The sequence below is a fragment of the Ambystoma mexicanum genome, chromosome 3p (genome assembly GCF_040938575.1).
Source record: "Ambystoma mexicanum isolate Mex_15411 chromosome 3p, UKY_AmexF1_1, whole genome shotgun sequence".
NCBI classification, from domain to species: domain Eukaryota; kingdom Metazoa; phylum Chordata; class Amphibia; order Caudata; family Ambystomatidae; genus Ambystoma; species Ambystoma mexicanum.
The window spans coordinates 960846211-960865237 of record NC_090925.1 but is presented as its reverse complement, the minus strand read 5'-3'; the positions used below and the strand labels follow the sequence as shown (position 1 = coordinate 960865237).

General features: G+C 51.4%; 1 protein-coding gene across 1 annotated transcript in view; it reads left to right on the top strand.

Moving 5' to 3' along the window:
• Positions 1 to 19027, top strand: part of AHCY (adenosylhomocysteinase) — a 403130-nt gene that overhangs the window by 211818 nt on the left and 172285 nt on the right. The gene's annotated exons all lie outside the window — the stretch shown is intronic.

Below are 19027 nucleotides of genomic sequence, written 5' to 3'. Positions count from 1 at the left end.
AAATTCAGAGAAATCTGGGACCCATTCATAGACTGTCACGGACAGGGAAACCTACTTCCACAGACCTAACCTGTTGAGAACGATCCTGAACTAAGGCCCCCGGTAAAACAAACTCAAAGGGGTCCACAGCAACCGTTGACTCGGGCAAATAATGCCCGAACCGCAACTGCACAAGCCAACGGTGTAGGAAAACGGAACCAGCCCAGTTGGGGGGAGGGAAGATTGAAAGGGGATATGTTATTTACGTTACTACAGACTAAAAGGGGGAGGGGTGAGTTATAAAAGTTAAAACTCATGGACTTCCTACAGACTTGAAAAGAGGACTGGGGGGGGGAAGAGTAAAAGTACAATGGAAAATCTCTGTTACCTCCCACTTGACTCCATGAGAATAAAATAAAGTTGTTAGAAAAAATAAAAATTGATGCAGTCTCACACTGAGAGTACACAAGACTTATCTGCTTGGTATTAGGTAACCCACCTTTTGTTATAGGTCTATACTAGACAATTTGGTAGTGTCTGAGCAGCCAGGCCTATCTCAAGAGGGGTAAATGTAAGCTGTACAAATGAAATCCGTAAATAAAAGTAGCCAAGTAACACTTATACTCGAGGTTTCTGTTTAAATGGTTATTTAACATCAATGTTTAAGCGTTCTTTAAACAGGCAATTCATGTAACAATGTAAATATACTTTAAAATCACTTTTCAGAATCAGAACAAGTTGGTGGATGATATATGCTTCTTACACAATTACACACTAGTTATACTTTGTAGATTGAGTTTGCAGAAGGGAAGGTTTAAGGAAGAAAAAGGGTTAAACAGGTTATCATTAAATGTGAGGACAAATCTTCCAATGAAGTTTAGACCAGCCTTTCCCAGCAGTAACAGTTCACAACAAGTTATTCTTATTAGCTATGAGGGGCAAACAATATCAAAGTCGAAGGACTAGAGTCTCCAGGGAGCCAGGACAGCCAAACTCAATTGGAACTTGGTCTATGGAGCTGAGGCAGATCTTAGATCAGAAACAGTCTTGCACAAAGTTAGAGAGCTTGTAGAAAAATCACTTGTAGGGTCACAACCTGTTAAGTCTGTGGAAAGAGTTGGAATCGACTCTAAAAGGTAAGCCACTGCAATTCCCAACTGCGAAAAGCACAGCTCAAAGAAATGAGGTAAGTACCCCAAGTCTAAAGGGCACCTCTGGTTTGAAGAGTGGTTCAGCTGGATTCTGTCTTGCTACAGCGGTGCAGACCCTATGTTCCTGAGCCTCAGTTGTGGGGGAAAAAGAATGAGGATGTTTGCAGCTACAAGCTCTTTTCGGTTCAGTGGCACTTCGCAGTGTCAGCCCTTACCAAATGGCATTGTGGCGGATCTCTGATACCGGTTGGGCTTACTTCACTCCTTTGGTCCTGCACTCTGGTGAGGGGACACAAGCTCTGGTCGTCGTGTTTCTGGAGGGTCCTTTGGAGTCTTCTGCAGCTTCTAGCAGGATTTCAGACGTTTCACTTGACTACAGATTACTCGACCCCTGGCATTTGGTTCTTGCAGCAATGAAATAGTACAGCCAGTTGGGGGAAGATGGTCCAGTGGAGTTTGTCTCGGGTTAGTTTGTCCCACTAACCCAAGAGAAGTCATCCCTCCTGGAGCTTCTGTCAAATCGCAACAGCAGGGCTTCACCGGGCAATTCAAAGGTCCAGGAGGATGCAGCAAGCTTCGTTCACGGTTTCTTCAGGTCTTTCTCCCAGTGGTCGAGTCTTTCTCTAGTCCCAAAACCCTCGCCTTTTAAGCTGGTTTCTCCAATTCATGTACAGCCTATGCTGTCAATCACATAGCAGGGCGGCTGTCAGCCAGTCGATCAGGACTGGTTGCATTCAGGCATTCTCAGAGACAAAGGACAGGTGAGTTTCGTGCACCTCCCTCACATCCTGCCCTTCCAGACACACTGGGGCAGAGGCAGGCTTTAGGGCAGAAGCCCGCCAAAGGGAAAACTAACAAAGGGCTCAAATCTGCCTCGATGTACAACGTAAAACCCAAGAAAGACCTCACAAACAGTAAATGGCAAAATAAATGAAGAGCCATTTTGACAAAATGGTCACCCATGGGTGCGGTACTGCAGCTGAGCGTTCAGCCTGCTGTTCAAAAGCACAATGGTCGGAAAAATTAAACCACTTCCACCAGCGATTTTAAAGTAGTGAGGGGAACATAGAAAGGTTACATGAGAATGTAGGATAAGGGGCTACTAAATAACCGCCTAGCACTCCACTAATCCACTCTCTGCCGCTCCGCTGCGAGGCCCTCAGTCCAGAACATGCCCATGGGCACTGGAGTGCCACCCTGCAGCCCCTGCTTAATCTCCCATAGCAAGCGTTGCTGGAGAAAAGCGTCCCCAAAAAGGCTGACCGCGAGGGAACCGCGTCCCTAGCAACATCAGAATCCAGGAAATGCACTGCCGCTGGCCCGGATTAACTAGCATTTCCACATCCAATTAATGGACGGCATACTCGCCTGCAGGCATTGAGCGAAGGCTGTGTGCAAAGGCCTAATACACTCTCTACTGTTCTCCGCTGCTCGGCGATGCCACCTCATACTGCTGGCCAACCCTGCTCTGTAAGCATGCAAGGTAAGATGACATACGCCGCAACAAGCGCAGGCATCAGCATGCTCCCTCCTTCACAGGGGGCACCCGCACCAAGCCCCACCACCTCAGTTTCCTTCCATCACCTCACCAGACTAGCACGTCTCCATGCGCGCACACTCCCTACTCCCCCGGCATCCATTCACATGCCCACCCACGGCCGGAACTCCCATTTATGCTCCAGGCTCACAAATCCATCCTTGTTCCTCACCCACCAGTTGCCCCAGACGCCACGGCACCACTCGCTCCTACTCTGTTGCCTGATTACCATTATGGTGTAGCAGGTCTGCTACCTCATGCGGCTCTCCCCCGACTCACCAAAGCAAAGCTTGGGCCAATAGAGGATGAAAAAAAACTCTCCTGCTCAACAAAGCGGTGTACCCAAGGTCATATCCAGCCCACATCCATGTGCCACGACAAACGTGCTACCCAAGTCTAAAGGTTCCACTAAGGAGCACACGGCTGATGTGCAGATTGCTCCTCCGATATCAACAATAAACCTTAGCAACATTTTGAACACTATGGTACATGAGCCAAGAACTATTTCTATCACCCAAATGCTCATTGGCCCACACGTGCCCAGTGTTATCCACGAAATGCACACACCTGTTGGTATGCATGTGCCCACTTCTGTTCACAAATTACCTACCAACACCCCTGCACCTATCCAATGCTTGTTATCAGCCTCCCAACCTGGATGCCCCATTCAGTAAAAATACCTGTCAACCATGTTCCCACCTTCAATGTTCCCTTGGAATTACGTGTACCCACTAGCAAGCCTGTCGATTTGTGTTCTGCACTGCCTGCACCTGTGAATGACTGACATGGAAATGTATTCGCCGGCATGGGGTCTAGCATGGATTCACATGCTCATGAATATTCCCATCGTCAGGCTGGGAATCCTCGGTAAAGAGTATCCGTTTCAGTTTAATTTCTGAACTGTCTTTCTCCTAACAACCAATCACTGAGCTCTGGGTCATACTGCCCCCAGCCAATGACTGCCCTCTGCCCCTCCTCCGGCAGCCATCTTCAGATTTTTACAGCACATTCAAGTGGTGGGAGTCCTTGTGTTTAGCTCTCGAGCTTTTACTGCGTTTTCTTGCTTTTTGGAAGAGTTTACTCTATTGTTCAGTCAATCGAGCCTTGTGCTCCATCGATCTAAGTTTCCGATTAACAGGGACCAGTTTTTCGTTTTTTTCAGCGCCCCTGAAGGGCGAATTTTGTCGAGTTTCTTCGTGGAGGCTTCCAGAAGATTCTTCAGGCCTACACCACTCTGACCATGTCGTAGGAGGAGGATTCAACACCCCTGTTCAGGATTTCCTACGACTGCGGCTTGCGGAATGTCTTTTCGGACGACAAGCATTCCCAGTGCCTTTACTGCCTGTACTCGTCGCACAAGGAGGAAGATTGTGCGTTTTGCCAGGAGATGACCCGTCACATGATGAAGGATCGGCACAGGCGACTGAATGGGTGCCTACTGGCCAAGGCCCCTGCTCCGAGTGGGTCCCAGCAGCATGCCTCACCTAGTTTCAAGAAGGCTGAGCGGACTTCTAAGACCTTTGAAAGCAGCCCTCCCGCGGGGGTCCAACAAAGTTAAGCACCACAAGACCTCTGCCACTGGGAGCGCTGTTGCGACGGGCTCCTCGGCGGCCAGGTTGTGTTCGACTCCAGCTTCAGTCAGCAGTCAAGCTTAGGATCTTCGGCCAGATTAAGTTGGACCATCCAGGCAAACTCGAGAAGCCCAAGACTGACCTGCCTGAGATGGCCAAGGCGGATCGGGCACAGACCCTCCCCCTAAAGAGAACACCAAGCAGGACAAGAAAGCCTAGCAGGACAAGGCTCCGGTCCTGACTGTGAAGGCCCAGGTGCAACCGATGAAGGCCCAGCCTTCTGTCGAGGGGGAGGTGGCATCTCTTGCGAAGGACACCGGGACTGCTCCGCAGGGCGCAACCCCGAAGGCAAGGGTATCCATTCCTCCCATGAGGGAGGCTGCGTTACGGCCCTTTGAAAAGGCCCTGGAAAAGACGCTCACCATCTCCCCAAGACCTTGCCCACCATCTCCCTGAGACTTACCCTCTGGAGGTGAAGAGGGGATGTGGGGGTGGGAGGAGGCCCAGCAGCCCTTCAGGGTACAGATATCTCCTTTGAGGAGGAGCTTGTCTGCCTGCAAACCATCCAGGAGGAGCCTTACGACGAGTGAGGCGACGACAGCGAGGATACAGTTGAGGAAGAGCAGCACAGTGATGAGGGCCTGAGCTCCCAACCGGTGCCCCGCTGCCTATTCCACCTCAGCTACCCCCTAGAGACCTATCAGTAGACATTCTCTCTGCACTGCATACTCTGGTCTTGGAGATACAAGGATGCCTATGTGCCGCCGGCCCCTGTTGACGTGGGAGCCTCCGGCCAAGAAGAAGAGAGTACACCCGCCACCTCCTTGCCACCCGAGGGATGAGACTGATCCTGACATGGAGACGACTGGCACGGACGAAGACGGTGGGATGGGGGACCTCCCGTTGCCACCTCCCAGATCTACCCCGCCGGATGAGATAGGATTGTTCAAGCGATGATCTCCAGCACTTCGGAACGCTTCCAGCTTGCTCTAGAGGAGAAGGAGGGGATTCTTATATCCGCGTCGCGAGGTGAAGAATACCATCCTCTCAGTACCACTCCTAGATGACATTTGGGATGAAAGTTTCTCTCATGAAGAACCCTTCTACGGCCTTGAAAAGAAATACAGGGTGCCGGACTCGGCGCAGAAGTGCTTGCAGGCCCAACAGTCTCCCGACTCTGGTGTCAGCGGTGGCCAAGAAGTCGTCCCCGGGTGCTTCTTCCTTGGCAGCACCCACCCCTCTGAGGGTAAGAAGTTAGATGCCATGGGATGGGTCAGCTATTCTGCGGCTACAACCATCAATGCCGCCCTCGCCATCGTGGCCCGCTATGTCCGGGAGCTGTAGTTAATGATCGCTCCCATCCTGGACTTCCTCCCCGACAAGAGGTCAGCAGCGCTGGAAATTCTGCAGGAAGGCGAATTGGCGTCTGACCACGCCATCACATTGACCACGGATATTGCTGACACAGGGTTCCGCATAATGGGCAACAGCGTTTGCCTTTGTTGTTGTGGCTGGCTCAAGGCCATCAACTTTCGACCAGATGTTCAGTCGAAGGAGTTGGACATGCCCTTCGGGGACAATTTGTTCGTGAAGGCTGTGGATGAGTCTCTACAGGCCATAAAGACCGACACTGAGAGAGCACGTGCCTTGGGCACTCTTCAGTAACGAAGGCTGTCCTTTCGGCCCTAAAGCAGCAAGTTCCAGGGATCCTCCAAGGGTTTCGCGAAGGTTCCACTTCGTAATGCCAACCCTCCCACTCTACGGCCCAGGAAACCAACAGGGGCCGCTCAAAGGCCTTCGGAGGAGGACGTCATCGCCAGGGTCCCCAAGGCGGCCCTTCGACTTCCAAGCAGGATTGAACCGACCGTGGTGTTGGGGCCCCCACCCGTGCACCCCGGTAGGATGCCAGCTGGCAAACTTAGTCAGCTTGTGGAAGACAGTCTCCACTGACGGTGGGTGCTGGACGCACCCGTTCACGGACACACCCTGGAATTTCAATGCAAGTGTTCCCGAATACCACCAGTGGCCTGGCAGCAAAAGCACGTCCCTCAGTTGCTGCTGGAGGTGCAGGCCATGCTAAGAAAGAGTGCGATAGAGCTTGCCCCAAAGAGACTCCAGGGACTCGAGTGCACTCTTGTTACTTCCTTGTCAAAAAGACCGGCGGCTGGAGGCCCATCCTAGACCTCAGTCGTCTGAACAAGTACATCAAGTCCCAAAATTTCCGGATGGTGACTGTAACGCTCACCTGATTCTCGCAGAGGCGCCGGTCTTGACTGTGCGACTACCGTATCTTCAAAGGTGATGTGCAGCACCCGGTTGGCTCTTTGGGCTGGACCTCTGTGCCCTGTATGCCTGACGTGCAGAGTAAGATGTCTGCAGATAGAAAATACGGGGTTAATGAACTGGGGTTATTGGGGTGTCCCTATCTCTTTCCTCTTCTCCTCTCCTGTAGACCCCCACAGGTTAACGCTCTCACCTTAGGTAAGTGAATGCCGAGCTCTCCATCTGCCTCAGGGCAGGGTGCTGTAACCAGTTTCTTCACCGGATAGGTAGCGCAGGCCTCTTGACTTCAGAGGACTGCTGTCCGTCGTTTACGGCACGAACGGTAAGTTTCGAGTAACTCAAATGTCTTTAAAGTCTTTAATAATGATGTCTCTTGTTTTGCAGGGTTCCGGCGATGGCGGATGACGGGCTGAAGTGCCTTGAAGATGGAGCCCGTGTGATGAATAGAAGCGCCTGGAAGCACGTAAGTAAGCGCTTGTTGCCAGCTTCACAATGCGCTCTGACTGTCATTTTATTTTGCAGGTACAAGTTCGGAGCGGCTGCAGGGTGCCGGGATACCCACTGGGTTAGATGTGGAAAGGAGTAATGGCACGTGAGTATTAAAGTTCCCCAATGTCTTTAAACGCACCTTGTTTTGTCTTTCAGATGCGGGATGCAGCGCCGACGGCCTCCGGAGCGTGCGAAGAGTTGGTAAGCTTTTGTCTTTCAGATGCCGGAATACAGTGTGAAGACCTCCGGAGCGCACGAAGAGTAGGTAAGCCTTTGCCTTTCAGATGCCGGAATGCTAACCTGTTCTTTCTTGTCTTTATAGGTGTTGCTGAAGACTGGATTCAGGATGGTAAGCCTTTTTCCTTAGGCCCAGGATCAGATGCAGAAGACACGATGAGCGTTCTGCTGCAGAGGATGCAGAATAACGCAAAGCAAGATTCATCCACCGGGCGTGGTTTAAATAGCCTCCTGTAGTGCTTAGGTGTCTCCTTCCACAGCCACGCCTAAGTAAGAAAAGAGTTCCTGGTAAGAAAAGAGTTCCTGCCTTCCAGAAGAGTTCCAGTGTTCTGCATCTAGGGAGTGGCTCCAGCCCCACCCAACAGGAAAAGTAGTTCCAAACAGAAGAGGATCAGAGGCTCAACTGGCAGGCAAGTAAGCAGCATGGTCTGCTGCAGGTAAGTCCACCCAAGCATTATGAGCCCGGCGCTTCCAGCGCTGGGACTGGGCATATTTATGAGCCTGGTGCCACTGGCGCCAGGACTGGGTCCAAAAGGTCCCCATTGGGACTGGTTGGCACTCGGAACCTGGGTTATGGATCTGCTTCCAAGGGAGTTGGGAAAACCCTGACCTTTTGGAAGCAGAGATCATGACAGTGACTCTTCAACACGTACTAGGACAGCTAGAAGAGAGGGATTGCCCATCGTCGCTGGACTTGGAGGATGCTTACTTTCACATCCCCATCCACAAGTTTCTTAGCTTTGTGGTTCAAGGGCAACATTACCAGTTCAAGGCCCTTCTCTTTGAATTGAAGTCTAAGCCTGGGGTTCTCGGTGAACTATGCAGTCCTGCTTGACTCCATCGCAGGACGTGCTGTTTCTGGGATCCCGACTCAACCGTGTCGTGCCTGGCATCTGTCTGAGGTGAGGATAACGGCCATCTTGGGCAAGGTACGATGACTGTTGGCCCTGAAGATTGCAAGGTTAAGGTGCAGCAAGTCTTTGCTCAGCATGTAATGTATATACCTCATGCGACTGTGCAGGCCGCGGATGCGTCCGCTGCAGGAGTTCCTTGACGCCCGTTGGATACAAGTATTGGGAAGCTTTGAGGACAAGATCACGCTCGACAAGAGTCCGTTGAGTGATCCGATGGTGGGGAGTTCGCGCAAATCTGTCCGGAGGTGTGGTTTTCCCCACTTCACCAGGAGATGGTTACGACGGACACCTGCCTGGAAGGATGGGGAGCTCACACCGGAAGTCTTCAAGCAAGAGGGCTGTGGCTACCGGGGGAGAAGGCGTTGCACATCAGCGTGTTGGAGCTGTGGGCAGTGTTTTGGCCCATCAAGTCTTTCCCTCCGTCCCTCAAGGGCAAGGTGGTGCGGGTCTTCACGGACAACACCACCATGATGTTCTACATCAGGAACCAGGGGGGCACCAGGTCCCCAGTGCTCTCCAAAGAAGCGTAGGAACTGTGGCACCAGGCCATCACCCAGGGGATGTTCCTCATCCCGTTTCACCTGACGGGAGTGAAGAACAATCACTGACTCAGCAGGGAACTGCGTTCTTGTCATGAGTGGGAGCTTTGTCAGGACCAAGTGGATTGCCTGTTCTGCAGATGGGGCAATCCCCAGATGGATCCATTTGCGACGGCGACGAACACCAAGTGTCAGAGGTTTGCCAGCAGGTTTCCACAGGCGGGGAGCATGGGGGATGCGTTCTCATTCCCCTGGGACGGCCGGTTTCTGTAGGAGATAACGCCGTTGCTGCTTCGACTAGTCAATCAACTCAGACGGTCCCGGTGCAGGATGATCCTCGTTGCACCGGCGTGGCTGAGACAGATATGGTACCCGGACCTTCTCGACATGTTGGTGGCCCCCCAGTCAAGCTTCTGGTGGTCGCAGATCTTCTCGCCAGGGAAGGAGGTGCAATTCTGCACCACGACCTGGGATCGCTGAACCTGCAGGGCTGGCTCCTGCAGCGTTAGAATTCGGGGGCTGCGATCTTCCAGCAGACTGCCAGGAAGTGCTTGCCAAGGCCAGAGCATCGTCTACTTTTAAATGCTATGGGCATAAATTGAAGAGGTTCGCCGTTTGATGCCGTGCACAGACGATCGATCCTCTACGAGTCACGGCTCCGCAGGTACTGCCTTATTTGCTGTCGTTGGCCAAGGCTGGACTGGCCCATGCCTCCAAGGTCCATCTGGCGGCGATCTCCCGCTACACCAGATCTCCGGGGCGGTCGTCTCTATGGTCACACCATCCTGTTAGGAGTTTGTTAAAGGACTATTCCGTTTCTTTCCACCGGTGAAGGCTCCAGCCCAGTGTGGGACCTCAATGTGGTGTTGACTAGGCTCATGGGTCCTCCATTCGAGCCTATGCATTCAGCGCTATTGATGTTTTTGTCGTGGAAAACAGCTTTTCTTGTGGCCATCGCCTCGGCACGACGAGTGGGAGAGATCCAGGTCCAGGGTAGTGCTGCAGACGCGCCCCTCTTTCATGCCCAAGGTGCCGTCGGACTTTCATCTAAACGAGCCCTTGGTGTACCTGTGTTTTTTCCGATGCTTCGTCGCCAGCTGAGAGGACTTTGCACTCGCTGAATGTGGCTAGAGCGCTTAAGTTCTATGTGGACCGCACAGAGTTTCCGGAAGACGTCACAACTTTTTGTGAACTGTGGTCCTGTGAACCATATGAAGGCCCTCGCCAAGGCTTCCGTTTCCAGGTGGCTCTCTGGCTGCATCACACATTGTCACCGGTTGGCGAACCGACCGTTGCCTGGCCGTCCGAGATCCCATTCGGCCAGAGCGATCGCTGCAACTACAGCGTTCCTGTCTGGTGTGCCCCTGCTGGACATCTGCAGGGCTGCTATGTGGAGGTCGACGCACACCTTCATGAGATTCTACTGTCGGCATCTATTCCGGGGAGGAGTCCAGAGTCGGCCAAGCAGTGCTGCGAACCTGTTCGCTTGAAGGTGAGCCTGGTGAGGAGGTGAGCGATGCTTATCTTGAGCCTTGTCATCTCCCTTGGTTGTGCATGTGTGTACTGCTATGTATTCCTTATTCATGAGCATGTGAAGCCATGCCAGACCCCATGTTGGAGAAGGAACAAGTTACTTACCTAATAACTGTTTGCCAGCATGGGTCTGGCATGGATTCACATGCAAACCCTCCCGCCTACTCCTCTGCTGCTCTTCTCTTGGTCCTACTGCCACTTTACGTGCTACTAAATATGAGGATGGCTGCCAGAGGGGCTTAGGTAGAGGGCAGTCATTGGCTTGGGGGCAGTATGACCTAGAGCTCAGTGAGTGGTTGGTTGTTAGGAGAAAGACAGTTCAGAAATGAAACAAACTGATTTTTTCTTAACCGAGGATTCCCAGCCTGACGGAATATTCATGAGCATGTGAATACATGCCAGACCCATGCTCGAGAACAGCAGTTACAGGTAAATAACTTGTTCCTTATTGGATAACAACGGTACATGAGGGCAATTCAGAAACCGAACAGAAGGGTAAAGGGATGGCCAGTTCCAAATTAGCACAGTAACAAGAATCAAGATCCATGAAGCAATTGCAGGCCAAATGTAGGAAAATGCTGGAATATTGCTTCCAAATAGAACAGTTGGCTCCCTTAGTGCCACAGAAGCTTCTACCCCTGGTGCAGGAGGGTCTGGTAGTCCGAAGGAGAAACAAGAAACTGGCTGGTGCTGGAGTTCACAGACGGCACCTCAGACAAAGACTCTCTATTTAGAACTCTTAAGACAGGTGGATAATCTACTTTATGCATGCTTTTGGTTGTCAAACCTGGGTTAGGAGGGTCTGCTCTGCTATGGTCCTTTAGATTATCAAGCCTGAAGCTGGTCTCCTCTACAGCACCTCTGGAACTGTTAATTCTTGCGTGTATTTTCACTGTAAACTGCCTACTGATTTATGTCACTAATCGAGCTTCCCAACTTCTAAAACCTTCTTGAAAGTATTATGTACCTTTTTAATATTGTGTTGAATAGTTTAGTTGAGAATGTTTGGGTACAGGGGCACTGAAAAAGCACGTACCTGTTTGGCAGAGATTTTCTCATGCATAAACTTGAGTTTCTGATGATTGTTAATCTGCTTAGAATCACATGCTGTGCATAGGTCCGACATCCAGTGGTCACTGCGGAGTATTGCATTTTGTTTTTCGTAGTCGAAAAGGGGACGTCGACAAGGCGTGTCTGAAACACTATCCCTATAGTGACGTGCGTTGTACCCACAATCCCTCACGCGTCGAGGTCCCTCAGATTGTTTTTTTCCGCCCAGCTACTGGTCGCCTTTACGCGGAGCTCCTCGAGAGACATTGCAGATTTCATCTCCTCGACCTTTGGTCGTTTTCTTATTAATATATAACACATAGATCCCTCCCTCGACGCAGTTGTGAAGCTGTTTCTCCGCCGAGCAAGATCTTCGACGGAGGGGACGAGCGGAGGAGATCCTTCGGCGCTGCCGAACACGTGGCCTGGCCTCGCAGGCCAAATACAGTAGGGAGAGTGGGGTCGTGGGACATCTCTTGTTTCCTTTCTGAGAATGCCTTTCCCTTTCCCCTTCCTTTCCCTTGGGGTCGTTATCACGATTTACTGCCTCAGCTATGGAGAGGACACCCTTTAGGTTTTGCCCGCGTTGCAAGGGCAAGTTCACCTGGAAGGACAAGCATTCACTGTGTAACCGCTGCTTGCCCCTCGATCACAAGGAGGAGGGTTGCACGGCTTGTCAGCTTCTTAAGCCAAAGACTCTAAAAGACCGTAGGGTCAAGAGGTGGGCGGCCTACGCTATGTCGAAGGCCGATTCCTCACCCGCCGCCGCTACCACCGACAGTGACGAGGAACGTGATAACATGACCTCCGCTGCGGAAGTCGTAGACCTCTCTAAAGAGCGCTCGCGCTCTTCGTCTGTCCCCAGCCCCGACGGGCTCGGCTCACGCCCTCCTTATGGGGATGAACACCCCGGCGACACTGACGCCCACGATACCACCCATAAGCACACAACCCACGGCTCTTCTTCGTCGAAGACGAAGAAAGCATCAGTGCCCAAGGAGACGCAGGTTCCACCGGCGGCCTCCTCGGACCGTTCAGGTTCCAAGCCCCTCTCGCAACCGCAGCCTCGACCAGCGACTGGGCTTTCGGCAAATAAGGGCGCCGCCCCCATACCATCGGCCGGCGTGCACCAGCAGAGAGCGCACGCTGCCGTAGAACAATCTACACCCGTAACGTCGAAACCACAGCCCTCCTCTGACAAACTAGTCGTAGAGAGCTTGGCGAGGATCGTTGTAGCCGACGCCCAGAAGCGTACGCCGAAAGACACGTCGAGCGCTGCGCAAAGGTCGAAAGACACGCCGAAAAGGCCCGAAGGAAGACCGGGACTACCCCCTTCAGTCGGGGGGACTCCCAGCACACCGGAAGGCTTTTCTGACGGCGACGGGAAACTTTCCTCGACGTTATGGGAGAGGTCGAGCCGTTTTCAGGCGGAAGACACTAATTTTCCCCCGCTAGACCGCTCAGGGGGTACCCCATGAGACCATGGAAAGGCTCCATCTCTGCATGGAGAGGATGGAGAGGTTTATGGAGACCCAGAACCCTCCCACTCCCAAGAGAACAAGAGAAGGGCCTCAGGAGGACCCCAGGGCTAAATATCCGAGACTATTCAACCCCTCCCAGCAGGACACAGCCTCAGATTTCCATAATGTGTATGACCTCACTGGTGAGGAGCAATACTTGGAGGAGGAGGATGAATTTGTGGACGATGAAGAGGGACAGAACCAGGAGGAAGGTCTGGAAGACAACCCAGACATGGTAGGAGAAGGCTTCGGAGAAAATCCAGAAGGGCCTTCACACCCCTGGCAGTCCCCATCAGTATATTCGGACACTGATGTCCTGAACCTAAATCCTCCTGACAATTCACCTAAGTCCTCCTGACAATTCACCTGTTAGGAACACGTCTCCCATAGACGATCAGCCCACATTCAATGCCCTGTTGCGCAGGGCAGCAGCACATTTCGAACTGGACACTGGGGAGGTCTCTCCTGAAATAGACTTTGTGGAAAGAGTAATTAAGGAGAAACCCCTGGTCAGCCAGACCATTCCCCTCCTCGCTTCAGTGAAGAGAAGAATCATCCCTTTGCTATCCACGCCCGCACTAATCAGAGGAGTTAATCCAAGAATTGAAAAACTGTTCACTCCTTCACCCTCAGACCCGCTGTACATCAGGGGACATTCTATTCCTGACTCCCTTGTAGTAACTAATACAAGGAAGAGGGCAGGGGTGCCGCTGTCCACCAGCGAGGCACCACCTGACAAGGAGGGCAAGAGATTATATGCCCTTGGAAAGAGAGTCACATCCTCGGCTGCCTTTTCTGCAAGAATTCGAACAACAATTCCTTGCTAGCTAGCTACGCGGACGCGCAGTGGGCCAAACTGCGCAAGGACGCCGAAGAAGCGCCGGAACCGCTACGGACACGCCTGCTATCAACTATTGGCGAGGGAACCCAGGTCAACCAGAGCATTGTGAAGAACTCTCTGGATGCTGCAGAGACAGCGGGACGTTCCCTGGTTCAGGGAATACTCCTAAAACGCCATGTATGGCTGCGTGACTCAGGTTTCAAACCGGAGACACAGGCGTCTTTAATAAATAAACCTATTGAGGACTCGAACCTCTTCGGGAAAGCGGTGGATGAGGCTCTGGAGATGGCTAAAAAAGAGTTAGATACTATCAAAACTCTTGACCAGATCTCTAAGCCCACTACCAGACGCGGCTATGGCAACAAATGCTTTTTTCGTGGCCAACGCCAACAGCAGAATCAGCAGCAACAGTACCCTGCCACCAATTACCAGACCAATAGTGGGCAGTACAGCCAAAGAGGCCAGCGCCGTGGCAAAGGGAGAGGTCGGGGTTCCACCCCCAGAGGCTCCCAAGCCCCCAACAACACCAAGTGACGCGAAGATTCGCGTTCCCTCCCATGCAACACCGGTCGGGGGCCGGCTAACATCCTTTCTTCCAGCATGGGAGGGAATAACGTCAGACCGCTGGGTACTTTCCACCGTAGCCCACAGATACTGCATCGAATTCAATGGTTCCCCAACATACAGACCCCCGAGGGGACGACCCTTGACACCAGAACACCTTGCCATCCTTCAAGAAGTAGACCAACTGCTGGAAAAAGGAGCCATAGAAGTTGTGCCTCTATCTCGGGTAACGGAAGGTATTTATTCAGTGTACTTCCTTGTACCCAAAAAGGATCTAACCATGCGCCCTGTATTAGATCTGCGCCCAGCGAACAAGTTTGTCAAACCCCAGAAGTTTCGTATGGTGACCTTACAGGAAGTGATCAACCTGCTATCACAAGGAGATTACATGACAACACTAGACATGAAAGATGCATACTTTCATATTTTAATGTTGCCAGCGCACAGAAAATACCTCAGGTTCATGATAGAGTGCAAACACTACCAGTTCAGAGTGCTACCCTTCGGCATAGCATCTGCACCAAGGGTATTCACGAAGGTACTGACAGTGGCGACGGCCCACCGGTGCAGGTTGTCCATCCCAGTTTACCCTTACCTCGACGACTGGCTCATAACAGGGGATTCTTACGAAACATGCTTCTCCAATACCCAAAAGACTGTAGACCTTTTGTTCCAGCTGGGCTTCTCCATCAACGAAAAGAAGTCCAGCCTAGACCCCAGCCAGATCAAACAATTCCTAGGGGCTCTAATTCGAACAAAGGACGGCCTCGTCTTCCCCTCCGAGAGGGTCCAAAACATGCTGTTTCAGATCCCTCAATATGTGGCCGGTCGAGAGGTGACGGTACGCAAAGCAATGCACTTGCTAGGAATGATGGCGTCTTGTATTTATTTGGTACCTCACGCGCGCCTGCGCCCAATGCAAGAGTGGCTCAACAGCCAGTGGTGTCAGGCCAGCGGACTATGGGACGATCTAGTGGTGGTCTCGCAGGCCTTGGTTCTCTCGCTACGGTGGTGGACAAAGGAAAACCTGGTGAGAGGGAAACCCTTTGCCACACCCGCGGCGGAACCCACTCTAACCACAGACTCATCCCTCACAGGATGGGGGGGCTCACCTATCCCATCAGACTGCTCACGGAGTGTGGACTCCGAACGTAGCATCCAAACACATAAATGTACTGGAGCTACTAGCTGTGTTCAAAGCGCTAAAAGCCTTCCAGGAACACCTACAAGACAAAACAGTGATGGTCCTTACAGACAGCACCACAGCCATGTACTACATCAACAAGCAGGGGGGCACCCACTCTCCAGGACTGTCCAAACTGGCCCAAAATATATGGAAGTGGGCTCTCAAACAAAACCTGTTCCTACTGTCACAACATGTACCAGGGGAACTCAATCTGCTGGCAGACGAACTCAGCAGAGATTTCCCCCTGCCCGAAGAGTACGAATGGCGACTGCACGAAGACATCGCCTTCGACGTCTTCACGCAATGGGGATTCCCAGAAATAGACCTGTTCGCAACCCTGGAGAACTCACAATGCCAAAGTTACGCCTCCAGGTACCCCCAGAACCAATCCAAGGGGAACGGTCTGTGGATTCAATGGTCAGGGAAATTTGTTTACGCTTTCCCCCCCCGACTCCCCTTCTCAACAAGGTTGTGCACAAGATGCACCAGGAACAAGTGACCATGATACTGGTGGGCCCAATGTGGGCCCGACAGCCATGGTTCGCTCACTTGATGGAGATGTCTCTATCTCCCCCAGTGAGACTCCCCTGCCCGTACAACATGCTGTCACAAGACAAGGGCAGGACTCTGCATCCATGCCCCCAGAACATGAATTTAGCAGCCTGGCTCCTGAGATCATAGAATTTGGACATCTACAGCTCCCGCAGAGATGCATGGTCATCCTCAGGGAAGCCAGAAAACCTAACACTCGCCACTGCTATTCTAACAAGTGGAAGAGATTTGTCATCTGGTGCAGAGGAAAGAGCATCAACCCGATTGACTGCTCTCCCACACATATTGTTCTATACCTGACCCATTTATTGGATTCAGGTCTAGTGTTCAATTCCATTAAAGTCCACCTAGCGGCACTTTCTGCATACACCACTTCCCAACTCAAAGTGTCGTGGTGGAAGATCCCTGTTATAAAGGCCTTCATGGAGGGAGTAAAGAGAATACACCCCACGATAGCTGACCCAGCTCCCGGATGGGACCTTAACGTGGTACTTACCAGACTCATGGGCTCACCATTTGAACCCATGCACAAAGCATCTCTTAAGGACCTCACTCTTAAGACTGCTTTTCTAATAGCGATCACCTCCATCAGGAGAGTAAGTGAACTACAGGCTCTTTCTGTTCTAGACCCCTTCGTTACAGTTCAGAGATAAGGTGGTTCTACGCACGCACCCAAGGTTTGCACCGAAATTCAAATCGAAATTCCACGTAAACCAGTCTATAGAACTACCAACGTTCTTTCAAAATCCTTCCAACTTGGGAGAAAAAAGTCTGCACACACTGGATGTGCGCAGAGCGGTCATGTTCTACATGGAAAGAACCAGACCAATGAGGAAGACTAATCAGTTCTTCGTCTCGGTGGCAGCAGGAAGAGAAGGGGATGCAGTTTCAAAGTCCACTATTTCTAGATGGATTGTTCAATGCATCACTCTCTGCTATACTCTTGCTAAGAGAGAACTGCCCTTTAAGCCAAGAGCGCACTCTACTCGAGGCACGGGGGCATCCATAGCATTCATTGCAAATGTTCCCCTTGAGTCCATCTGCAAAGCGGCTACCTGGAGTTTTGTGCACACCTTTACAAAACACTACTGTCTAGATGCACACTCTAGATCTGACTCCCAGGTGGGACAGACAGTATTAAGACATCTTTTCTCTACTGTTCCTTCTCATAACCCACCGCCAACTCCGGGTACTGCTCTCTAGTCTATACACAGCATGTGATTCTAAGCAGATTAACAAACATCAGAAGACAATGCATTACTTACCGTAAAAGCATTTCTGATGGTTGTATCTGCTTAGATTCACATGTGCCCACCCTTCCTCCCCGCTCGGATGGAAGGAACATAGACTTCCTTTTATCTCTTTTCTGTACTCACTCACGTCTAGAAGGCTCCCTCAGGGCAAAAAAAATAGAGGGACCTCGACGCGTGAGGGATTGTGGGTACAACGCACGTCACTATAGGGATAGTGTTTCAGACACGCCTTGTCGACGTCCCCTTTTCGACTACGAAAAACAAAATGCAATACTCCGCAGTGACCACTGGATGTCGGACCTATGCACAGCATGTGAATCTAAGCAGATACAACCATCAGAAATGCTTTTACGGTAAGTAATGCATTGTCATATATCAGTTTGTTGAAGTGTGTAGCTGTACTTTAGCATCAACCTTCTTTTGTAAGAATTAATGTTGAAATGGATTGAGGTGTGCTTAAGGTTGTATCATTTGCGAATGATATCAATTCCATCTTTTGGTATTGGTTCAAATGGTTGTGAGTTCTACATGTCTGGCGAGCATATCCTTCATTGAATGGTAAGTTGCATTTATTGCAGCGCACAAAAAGCACAAAATCTAGGCACTAGCTAAATTGAGGAAAAAAACACAGGGAGGGGGAGAAGTAGGGGGGGGGGGGGGGAAATATGCATCGGGATGAGATGCGAGTCAGAAGTTGCTATTAGTTGAAGAGCCAGGTCCTCAGATTTTGTGTAACGTCCTGTAGGCAGGTTATTTTCTGATGGCTGGTGGGAGATTATTCTATAGTTTGGCAGCCACGACTGGGAGGCTCTTGTCCCCCCACAGAGGCGGCTGAAGTTGGGGATCTTGAGGAGACATTTCGTGGATCTGAGAGGTTGGGCAGGGGAGTATTTCTCCACGCAGCGTGAGAGGTAGGTTGGGGCTGTGTTGGGAAGGCATATGTAGACTGTGGATAGTGTTTTTTAAATGTGAGCTTCTCATGGATAGGTAGCCAGTGTCCATCACTCCTGGCTTCGGAGATGTCAAATTTGGAGAGACCTGTGGCTGCTCGGAAGGCATTGTTCTGGATAGGTTGTAGTTAAAGTTTCACTCGTAGGTGACAGCGAATAAGGCGTTTCAATAGTCCAGCTTAGCTCCTGGGATGGCTCTTGGACTAGATAGGCGGTTGGTGGTGGAGAGGAAGGGCTTACTGCCGTGGAGCAGTATGGCGGTGTAGCCTGCTGATGAGGCGATAGTTCACCTGGCGCAAGAGGCCAAGGGTTAAATCCAGGTATACGCCTAGGGTTTTGGCTGCCGAAGAGGTGGGGGTTCGGTTTCCGTCAATAGTAAACTCCTTGTAGGCTGGTTTTATGTTGCGTAGCATGGAGTGCGAGACAACAATTAGTATTTCAGTTGTATCATTGAGGCATAGGTGAGATGCCATCTAGTTTTGTGGTAGCAGTCCTGTGCAAGTGATCCAGAGGGGGGGGATAAGGAGCTGCGTGTTGTGAGCGTAGTTTGTATGAGATGCAGAGGTGGTCAAGGTGGTCTTGTGTAGATTTATAAGGGGTGGTGGAGAGGCAGGAACCAAGTGACCGGTGTAGGTGCAGCAGGAAAAGTCTGTGAATACTCGTAAGTATCTGTTGGCTAGGAATGATTTAATCCAGTTGGTGGCAGATGTGGAGAAGTTGGCTGTAGAGGCGAGTTGGGAGCAGAGGGTTTGGTAGTATACCAACTCAAATGCTGTGGCGAGGTCCAGCATCATCAGAAGGGCAAGTTTGCCAGTATGCTTGATGGCGCAGTTAAATTTGTAGGTCTATTAGGGCAGTTTCCGTTGTGTGCTTTGGGG